The following is a 10394-nucleotide window of genomic DNA, read 5'->3' as shown; positions in this document are numbered from 1 at the left end:
TTTAAGATGGGGTTTGACCATGTTGGTCAGGCTGGTCTTGAACTCCTGACCTCAGATGATCCACCCACCTTGGCCTCCAAAGTGCTTGGATTACAGGTGTGAGCCACCACACCTGGCCTAAAGATTTCAACATAAGACTGAATACCATAAAAACCCTAGAAGAAAACCTAGGCAGTACCATTCAGGACATAGGCATGGAGAAGTATTTCACAACTAAAACACCAAAAGCAATGGCAACAAAAGCCAAAATAGACAAATGGGATCTAATTAAACTCCAGAACTTCTGCATAGTAAGGGAAACTAACATTAGAGTGAACTGACAACCAACAGAATGGTGAAAAAAATTTGCAATCTACTCATCTGACAAAGGGCTAATATCCAAAATCTACAAAGAACTTAAACAAATTTACAAGAAAAAAACAACCCCGTCAAAAAGTGGGCAAAGGATATGAACAGATACTTTTCAAAAGAAGACATTTATGAGGCCAACAAACATATGAAAAAAAAGCTCATTATCACTGGTCATCAGAGAAATGCAAATCAAAAATACATTGAGATACCATCTCAAACCAGTTAGAATGGCAATCATTAAAAAATCAGGAGACAACAGATGCTTGAAAGGATGTGGAGAAATAACATGTTTACACTGTTGGTGGGAGTGTAAATTAGTTCCACCATTGTGGAAGACAGTATGGCAACTCCTCAAGGATCTAGAAATAGAAATACCATTTGACCCAGCAATCTCACTACTGGGTATATAAACAAGGATTATAAATTGTTCTATTATGCAGACACACGCACACATATGTTGATTGTGGCACTGCTTACAATAGCAAAGACCTGGAACCAACCCAAATGCCCATCAATTATAGACTGGATATGGAAAATGTGACACATATACATCATGGAATACTATGCAGCCACAAAATGGATGAGTTCCTGTCCTTTTCAGGGACATGGATGAATTTGGAAACCATCATTCTCAGTAAACTGACACAAGAGCAGACAACCAAACACTGCATGTTCTCACTCGTAAGTGGGTGTTGGACAATAAGAACACATGGACACAGGGAGGGGAACATCACACGCTAGGGCCTGTTGGGGGCTGGGGGGCGCTGGGGCAGGTATAGCAAGGAGTAGGGAAATTGGGGAGGGATAACATTAGGAGAAATATCTAATGTAGATGATGGGGAGATGGATGCAACAAAACACCATGGCATGTGTATACCTAGGTAACAATCCTGCATGATCTGCACATGTACCCCAGAACTTAAAATATAATAATAATAATAAAAATCACAAAAAAGAATGAAGAGAGACTACAAGAATAATGGGATATCATATAGTGAATAAATGTTTGCATTGTGGTAATACCACAAAGATATTAGATAGGAAGAGCTGTAAAACACTTATTTTAAAAAATAATAGCTAAAAATTTCCCAATTCTTGGGAGAGATATGGATATCTGGATTCAGGAAGCTCCAAGGCCCCACATAGATGCAACCAAAAATGGTCTTGTCCAAGAGATATTATAGCTAAATCATCAAAAATCAAAGAAAGAGAATTCTATAAACAGAAAGAGAAAATTGACAAGTCACAAATAAGTCTTCACTAGACTAATAATAGATTTCTTGGCAGAAACCATACAGCCTAGGAAAAAATGGAATGATATTTGTAAGTGCTGAAACAACAACAACAAAAATCTGTCAAACAAAAATATTGTACCTAACAAAGTTACCCTTCAGAAATAAAGGAGAAATAAAGTCAGATAAGCAAAATTTGAGGGAATGAATTGCCACTAGACTGGCCTTAGAAATGTTTAAGAAAGTCCTACATTTGGAAGCAAGAGGATGATAACTACTATCACAAAAACACATACAACTATAAAACTCACTGGTAGAGCCAATATACAAAGGAGAAAGAGAAAGAAATAAAAACTTATCAGTATAGAAAACCATCAAATCATGAACATAAACTGTAAGAGAAGAAGAAAGGAATAAAGGATGTATAGAACAACCAGAAAACAACAAAATAACAGATGTAAATTCTTACCTGTCAATGCTAACCTTGAACATAAATAAATTGAATATCCCAATTAAATACATAGACTAGATTAATGAATTTAAAAAATACTAACTATGTACAGGTCTTAAAAAAAACCCACTTCCTCATTAAAGACACAAAAAGACTGAGAGTGAAGTGACAGGAAAAGTGTTTTATGCAAATGAAAGCCAAAAGTAAGTAGGAGTAGCTATAATTATATTTAATAAAGCAGATATTGAATAAAAAATGTAAAGAGAGACAAGGTCATTATGTAAAGATAAAAAGATAAATTCGACAAAATGATTTAAATTATAAATATATATGCACCCAACAGGAGAGCACCAGATGTATAAAGCAAACATTATTAAAGAGAGAAACACTCCAATACAATAATATTTGAGGATTGCAACACCCACTCTAGGCATATGACAGATCATCTAAGCAGAAAATCAACAAATGAATATAAGATTTAAACTGCAGTATTGATCAAGTAGATTTATCAGACAAACACTTCATCCAATGGCTGAAGAATAAACATTTATCAGCTCATGGAACATTCTCTGATTGGCCATGTAAACAAGTTTCAACAAATATTTTAAAATTAAAAGTATAACAAATATCTTTTCTTGCAGCAATGGAATAAAACTAGAAATCAGTAATATGAGGAGCTTTCAAAAAATGTACAAATGCATGTAAATTAAACAACATGCTCCTGAATGACCACAGGTCAATAAATAAATTAAGAAGAAAAATATAAAATTTCTTTAAAAACATACCAAAATTATGGGATACAGAAAAATCAATATTAACAGGAAAGTTTATAACAATAAACATCTACATTTAAAAAGTAGAAAATTTTCATATAAACAATATAGCAATATATCTTGAGGAATTAGAAAAGTAAGAACAAATCAAATGCCAGATTAGCAAAAGAAATGAGATCATAAATATCTAAGCAGAAATAAAATTGAGACCAAAAAATAATTTTAAAAGATCAACAAAACAAAATTTGGTTTATAAAAATTATCAAACGTTTAGCTAGACTAACCAAGAAAAACAGAGAGAAGGCCCAAGTAAATAAAATTAGAAATTAAAGGAGACATTGCAACTTATGCCCAAAAATACAGAGGACCATATGAGATATTATGAACATTTATAGGCCAACAAATTGGAAAATGTAAAGCAAGTGGATAAAATCTTGGACACATACAATCTACCAAGATTGAACTAACAAGAAATAGGAAAGCTGGACAGACCAGTAATGAGTAAAAATAATAAATCTATAATTAAAAGTCTTCTAAAGAAAAGAAAGTCTTCAAAGAAAAGCCCACGACTAGAAGACTTCAACTGCAAATATGCTCATTGCTATGTTATTTACAATAGCAAAGACATGGAATCAACCCAGATGACCACCAATAGTATACTGAATAAAGAAAATGTGGTAAATATACAACATGGAATGCTACACAGACATAAAAAAGAATAAAACCATGCCCTTTGCAATGACACGGATGGAGCTGGAGGTGACAATCTGAAGCAAATTAATACAAAAAAAGAAAACCAAATACTACAAGTTCTCACTTACAAGGAGGAGATAAGCATTGATCACATATGGACAAAAATATAAAAGCAATAGACACTGTTGGCTCCTAGAGGGTAGGGGGAATCGGTTTAAAAACTACCTATTGGGTATTATGTTCACTACCAGGGTCATGGTATTCACACTCCAGACCTCAACATCATGCAATGTTTCCATTTAAGAAATCTGCATATGTACCCTCTGTATTTAAAATGAAAGTTGAAATTAAAAAACAAAGAAGAACTAATACTAATTCGTCTCAAGCTATTTCAAAAAATTAAAGTAGAAGAAATTCTTCCAAACTCATTCAGTGAGGCTGTATTATCCTCATATCAAAAACAGACGGGGATATAACAACAAAAAAGAAAACTACAGGCCAGTATCCCTGATGAACATAGATGCAAAAATTCTCCACAGAATATGAGAACACAAAATTCAACAGCCAATAAAAAAGATTATACACCATGATTAGGTGGAATTTATTCCAGGGGTGCAAGGGTAGCTCAACATATGCAAATCAATAAACACGTTATAGACGAATTTTGTCTCTCCAAATGCTGACAAAGAGAGCATACAGAGGACTACATGAGGAGTATCATGGACCAGAGTTGAAGTGACATATATGACTTCTAAAACTGTATTGTCAAATTTACAATCATGTAGCCACAATGTACTGCATAAAGGCAGAGAAACAGCCTAGCCATGAGTGCAGTAAAAGTAAAATAGTTTAGGAAACAACTACCAGTCTTTTCCATTGTAATGCTCATGGTCATCCAATATCCACTTTGTTTTCCTCCCACAGAAAGAACATATTATCTACGTCCACCAAGGAGACCACCTAAATCCCAATCAATCACCATACAAGCTCAAGCTCAGGTTAAATGGTTAAATGGTCACTTCCATATAATCAGGATGTGGCTCCATGTGGTAAGAATTGACATTATAAAAGTCTCTCATCCTGGAAATGACATATATTTCTTTATGAGACCCTGATTTTCTCTCTCTTGGGGAAAACTTCATTTTCCATTGTTTTCCTTCTCTGCTGGTGTAATCTCTTCAGTGTTTCTTTTCTTATCCGTTATTCTTCATTACCATTTCTGAAGTGTGTTGAAGACAAAATTCTGTCTAGCACAAAATAAACAAAGGCAGTTTATTAATAAACTTGAAGTAAGGAAACCATATTCTATTATTTTACTTCATCAGGATTTCAGGGTGTTAGAAGGGAGAGTAAGTTTATTGAGTAAAATTAAATAAATACTGAGCCAGCGAATAATTGGCAACCATTCTATTAAGATGTGACCTTTGGAAGGCCTAGAAACAATAATTGGTCTTCGGATACATTTGTCAGTCCTTATTTGGCTACAAGGTAAAAAGCAAATGGTTCAGAGAATTTTTTAAATTATTTTTTAAATTTTACTTTAAGTTTTGGGATACATATGCAGAACATGCAGGTTTGTTACAGAGGCATGTGTGTACCATGGTGGTTTGCTTCACCTATCAACCTGTCACCTAGGTTTTAAGCCCTGCATGCATTAGCTATTTGTCCTGATGGTTTAGAGAATTTCAAAGGAGGAAAGGTTGTTCAATGTTAGGAGTGAATAATTTGTTTTAGAACTGCCAATTTCTTGGAAAAGTTAAAGCCATTATTGAGTAAATGTTAGGGAATATTCCCTTTGAAGTTTATAGAATGCTTACAGCTTATTTCTACCCGTGTGGAATTTCCGAAGTTATTTTAATACTCAATGCAATAATTTTAAATTTTAAATTCGAGCCTCCTGGCTTTGTTACAGTAAAATAACCAGATTAGGTGACTATTCATAGGGAATTTCCATTCAAGTTGAAGGTACAGATAAACAGGTGAAAAAATAATACCAGAGTTTAATGTAGATAATGATTATGAAGAATGAAGTAGGCCAAGGAAAGAAGATCCATGGAAGGGGAGAGGCTGTTTTATAAAGTAGTTCAGGAAAGGCATGACCTGCCTGGGTGGAGTAACATTTAAGCAACAATCTGAAATGAGTGTGGACATTTTCTGGGCAGAGGAAACAGCAAATAAAGAGCTCCTAATACAGGAGCATGTCAGGAGATGTCCAATAACAGTAAGAAATAGTGTGAAGGTTGTCGGGTGAATGGGTATGAGAGTGCTAAGATATAATTTGACTCAACCAGAGCAAGTATAGTGGCACAACAATTTCAAAGCCTTTACTGCCAAAAAAGAGAATAGCATTATTATTGTTATTATTATTATTATTATTATTAATGGCAAAGCTCTTTTAAAAAAAACAAAATATGGAGTTGGTAGTCATATGGATAAGGTAAAAGATGACAATATTTTCTCTGTTTTTATTCTAATTTGACTATTTATCTTCTTAGGTTGTCATGTGAATATGCTTTCTTTTAACAAATCATTGCACAACGCCTGAAACATTCATATTAAGAAATTGTAATTATTTATACTTACATAAAATATGTCAGCAAAAACTATATTAAAACCAGTATTACATTTCTCTCCATTTTGCATGCTTAGAGCTGTTTCTCAACTAAAGACATTAATATTATACAGAAAGCTATTGCATAAGGTGGATCTAAGAGGGATAAAATGACTTTTTGTGGATTTTACATTATTAAAAAACTAAATTCAGAGACTACTTTGTCTCCTCAACAACATTCTTGAATTCAGTCTTGATCTCATTCTCAGGTTATAAATCACAGAGTTTAGCATGGGGATAACCATAATATAAAACACAGATACAATTTTTTTCTGTGTTCATGTAATGAATAGAACTTGGCTGCACATATGTGATGAGGACAGTCCCATAAAATAAGGAAACTGCAATGAGGTAAGAATCACAGATGGATAAAACCTTCTCGTATTTTTAAAGAGAGCATCTTTAAAATGGTGATAAATATGAACAGGCAGGAAATCAAGATAACAATGAGAGTAAAAAAATACATTAAAGCTTGAAATAGGAACAAGGATCAACTCATTAATTTGTTTATCAGAGCAAGTCAGAGTCATAACTGCCAGAACACCACAGAAAAAGTGATGGACCTCATTGGACATACAAAAAGAGAGACCAAACACATCTCCAATGTCAACAGCAGTAGTCTGTAAACCTAACACATACGTGTATGGTCAGAGAAGCACACACACTTCTTGTCATGGTGGTGGTGTAACGTGGGGGTTTACACATTTACTGAGTAACATTCATAGGCCATTGAGGTCAAGAAGTAACTTTCCACAGTGGCAAAGACTGCAACAAAGAACATCTAAGCAGCACATGCATTGTAGGAGATGACCTTGTTAGCTATCAGCAATCCAGCCATCACCTTTGGAGTGACAGTTGCCGAGTAGCGGAAGTCCACCTGAGACAGGTTACTGAGGAAAAAATACTTGAGAGTGTGGAGATGAGAGTCTAGCAGGATCAACAGCCTCATCTCCTGGTTCCCACTCAGAGTGAAGAGGTAGATGAAGGTGAACAAGACAAAGAGGGGGATCTGTAGTTCTGGGGCTTTGGTTAGTCCTAGTTGAATGAATTCAACCCTGTATTATCCTCTGTAGGTGTGGTTTGAGACTCATGCGATGATCTGTAGGAAAAAGAGATGGTGGAATAGAGTGATGAACAACAAAGACTTGAACGGAAATAGAAATGTGCGGCCTTATGTTGTAATAGCAATAATTTGTTCTCCATTATTTCTCATATCTGAAACATAGAAATGGCAATGCAATTAGTGGATAACTTGTGTAAACAGCAATAGACTTTTGAAGAGAAATGATCTTCATGAATCAGCTTCTCAACTTCTTAATTGTATATATGAGTAAACTGAGCTACAGAAGAGCTGATGAATTGTCCAAGGTCATGCGCCTGAAATAAATCCATTTCCCAAATCAGATTTTTTCAGTCTTCTAACAGCTTTACCCTTCTGTAGTGCTAGGTGATTTATATGTATATTGTCATTTAATCCTCTCATCAACTCCATTAGATTGAGTAGTTATTACTGTATCTGGTAATTTGGGAACAAAGATAACGAGTAATTTATTCAAGGTTATACATTTATTGTTTTAAAAATTCAAACTTTATACCCAGAGTGGTTTCCACCCAAATGCTATTAATAAAATTGGACTGATTTTAATTTTAATTTTATTTAGTTTACATTTACTTGTCTCCATCACATCAAGTTTAATGCATGGAGCTGCATAGTACAGCAATTCACAAATAAATGCACAGTAGATGCAATGGGATAAATACAGCATCAGAGCCATGTATAACCATATTCTTTCTTATGGAGTTGATATAATATTATGTTGGAATTTATCAATCTATATATTGACTGTCTCTCATATTGAGTTTTTTGTTTATCTCTTCAGTCTCAAAGCTATATGTGTAATATTTTATTTTCCAACTTTTATTTTCTAGATAGAATTCAACTTTTACTCATCTAAAGTTTATCCCACCCACTAAAAAATTTTATTAAAACATTTATGTATTTTTTATCCTTATTATTTTTACTTGACATATACAAATTGTACATATTTATGGGGTACATTGTTGTATAACAATGAAATCAGGGTAATTAGCAAATCCATCACCTCAGATATTTATCATTTCTATGCATTGGGAACATTAAAAATTCTCTCTTCTAGCTATTTGAATATATATAATAATTTGTTATTAACTATAAGCACCCTACAGTGCTACAGAACACTAGAACTTATATTTTACTTTCAGTGTTCTCATTTTTTTTCATATTTCGTGTTGTGCATTAATAATCACTATTTTTCTTTTATTTATTTCCAGTACTTAAGTGGAATTAGAACACATAGAAAATGACAGAAGAGCCATAATCTTAATCATTCTCCAAAAAATTATATGTCGTTAACTAACTTTTCTATGTGTCACTGTCCTTATCTATATTATTGGCAGAACATTTTCTCTATTTAAGAATATAATGTAATAAATTAAGTCATTTTGAATACTTAGTGTAATATTTGTTTCATAGTGAATATTAATTAATATCTACTGCTACTAGCACTACTGAATATCTGTTTGTTAATACCATTATAGCAGATAGCAGCTTCATATTGATAAAGATATGAAATGACAAAATGATACAAACAGAAAAAATATTATCTAATGATGACAAGGAAAATAGGCACAATAAAAATCCTCAGCTAAGAAACAAATGTAGGAATGTAAGCGCAAGAGTGACAGAGCAAGCAATAGACTGCAAGAGAGAATGAGAAAGGGAGGGAGAGTAAGGATTGAAATTTAAGAGCAGAAGGCAAATGTGTCAGAGTATGGATACAATAAAAGCATTTAAAAGAAGACTTCCAGAAGATTATTTACACCAAGGTATTACAAGGGCATGTTTGTCCAGTAACTTGCCCAGATTAGACAGATAAGTGTAACTGATTAGCATTTTAGATAGAAGCTATTTTAGATGAACATGGACTTAAGAACATTATATCCACCAACTGGATCTGTTTCATGATCTGTGAAAACCCAGCTCATATAATTTCCAGAGTACTTATTTTACAGAGCGGTAAAGATTAAATTTAAACGTTTATGGCACCTGGATAACACAATGTGTGACGTAAGAAACATATTCAGCTTGTTGGCCACCTCTTATATTCTTCCTGGATGACTTTGCAGATATACCAAGTTTTAACACTAATGATCAACTTATAATAAATGTGTTCTATATATGTGCATGGAGTTAGAAAATAAAGTTTGCCTAGCTCTAAAACATAAAGCATTCTCATTTAAGTATATTGAATCCAAATGGTGTTCCAGAAACTGTGGTAGCTACTTTGATTTTTCACAAAGTAAATAAATATTTACTTTTTATGTAGATAATGAATGCAAACTCCACAAACCAGTAATCATGTAGTGATAAATCATATAATAAGAAAAATGTTATTTGATCACTATGAAAATGTTCAGAATGTGCCGTAACATCCTAGCGACCATGAGCCACCTTCTATCCATGAATTGCTAATTGAGGTCAAACATATAAACATATGTAGCTGATTGCAATTAGTTTTGAAAAGAAGTTAATTTCTTCATTCCTCAGATATAATAAGAGTGGCCAATGCATTGTCTGAATTACTCTATTTATTCTTCCAGGTATAGGGTACACTAAATCTTTGGTACAGGAACAAATGCACTATTATGGGGGGGGGATATCTTTTCATCTTTTCAACAGAGGTAGAGCAACTGAACTCTACTGCAAAAAAAAAAAAAAAAAGAAAAAAAAGAATCTAAATATAGATAACTTACACTCTTCACAAAAATCAACTCAAAGTGTTATCTGCAAATAGGAGTAATTTTGTTATTCTCTTTCTAATTTAAACATCCACTCAGAGACCCCATCCAAAAGTCACCAACTACAAAGACCACAGGTAGATAAATCCACAAAGATGGGAAGAAACCAGCACAAAAAGGATGAAAACATCAAAAACTAGAACATCTCTCCTCCTCCAATGGATCGTAACTCCTCAACAGCAAGGGAACAAAGCTGGATGGAGAATGAGTCTGATAAATTGACAGAAATAGATTTCAGAAGGTGGGTAATAACAAACTTATCTGAGCTAAAAGAACATATTCTAACCCAATGCAAAAAAATGAATAACATTGAAAAAAGGTTAGATGAAATGCTAACAAGAATAAACAGCTTAGAGAAAAATATAAATGACTTGATGGGGCTGAAAAACACAACATGAGAACTTTGTGAAGCATATACAAGTTTCAATAGCCAAATCGAACAAGCA

The sequence above is a fragment of the Cebus imitator genome, unplaced genomic scaffold (assembly GCF_001604975.1).
Source record: "Cebus imitator isolate Cc_AM_T3 unplaced genomic scaffold, Cebus_imitator-1.0 Scaffold253, whole genome shotgun sequence".
In the NCBI taxonomy this organism is placed as follows: domain Eukaryota; kingdom Metazoa; phylum Chordata; class Mammalia; order Primates; family Cebidae; genus Cebus; species Cebus imitator.
The sequence above is the reverse complement of the archived record's forward strand: the minus strand, read 5'-3'. Positions refer to the sequence as shown.